The sequence below is a fragment of the Meleagris gallopavo genome, chromosome 2 (assembly GCF_000146605.3).
Source record: "Meleagris gallopavo isolate NT-WF06-2002-E0010 breed Aviagen turkey brand Nicholas breeding stock chromosome 2, Turkey_5.1, whole genome shotgun sequence".
In the NCBI taxonomy this organism is placed as follows: Eukaryota; Metazoa; Chordata; class Aves; order Galliformes; family Phasianidae; genus Meleagris; species Meleagris gallopavo.
This window is the reverse complement of record NC_015012.2, coordinates 78345410-78346632: the sequence shown is the minus strand read 5'-3', so window position 1 is coordinate 78346632 and position 1223 is coordinate 78345410.

Below are 1223 nucleotides of genomic sequence, written 5' to 3'. Positions count from 1 at the left end.
GCAGTGCGGGGGATCGGGCGGTGCTGTCCCGGCGGCATCCGGCAAGTGCGGGCGGTGAGATGGGGGGCAGCCGGAGACAGGTGAGAGGGGGACCGTCGGGTAGGGAGCGCCTCTCCGAGCGAGCAGCCCTCCTAGGGAAGGTCTAATTCCTGTCCAACTCCTTTCTAAAAAGCAGCGCTGAGTCCTTCTGCTTAACTGAAGCTCTGAGAGCTTTGATTATGTCCGTGACCTATGAATGTCCGTATTTTCGTATAAACTGACAGCTCTGGTTTCTGTGAAGGCAGTCTGAATGGAAGCTTTCAATTAAATTTGCTTTCCGATGAGAGCCAAGGGAAGGACTCGGATGTAGGTGCTGTTCTCTGTGCCCCAGCAGTGAAGGCGGCAGCGTTTTTACACGAGATGCGGCGCTGCGTTTGCCCATCCCAAGGCTCAGTGCGCGCTCCCTTCCTTTTGCCTTTCGCTGAGCGCTGTTTGCTTTCAGTTCAGTGGCACGGTGACAGGTCTGTGTCCTGATATGTTTTGGCAGGAAAGATTCCAAATGCTTAGTAACTGCTTTACAGCTAATAGCAACTCATTATCCATTTCAGTGGCCAAACAAGTAAATACGGAGCGTTTTCGGAACTCCAAGTCATGTTTGTGAGGCATCCATAGCCGAAACGCCTCCTTCCCTGCACATGCAGGTGGTCCAGCACTGCGAGGATTACTTTCTGTTTTGTGCTCCCGTCTCAAACAATACTGTACGGTGTTATCATTTGATTTTGTTGGGGGTGGGGTTGGGGCCGCATAATTAGCTCGCACGTATCTCCTGATCTACCCGCTCTGCAAATAGGTTATTCATTGGGGTTTTTGGCTCTGCCCTCCCCTTCCACGACCTGCTAACAAGATGCATACGCTACAGGCAGTAGCACTGTAGCCCATATGTTAACGCACCAAAGCTGAGCTTGAAAAGAAATGCGCATCAGTGCTGACTTTTTCCCCCTGTGTTTTACAGCACAACAACATATAACAAGAACAACAGTTTGCATACTGGTGATAATCAGCTTATTTCTGTATAGTCACAGTATGTCTGAGTGCAACTCAGCCAGAGAAGAATAGGTAACAGAGGGCTGGAAGATACTGTTAGCCAGGAGCAGAGCTGTGACATCTATTTTACTGTCTGTTCATTTTTTCTTTTCATCAGTGTTTCCTTAACATTAGGAACCTTCACCATGGGTTAAAATCCT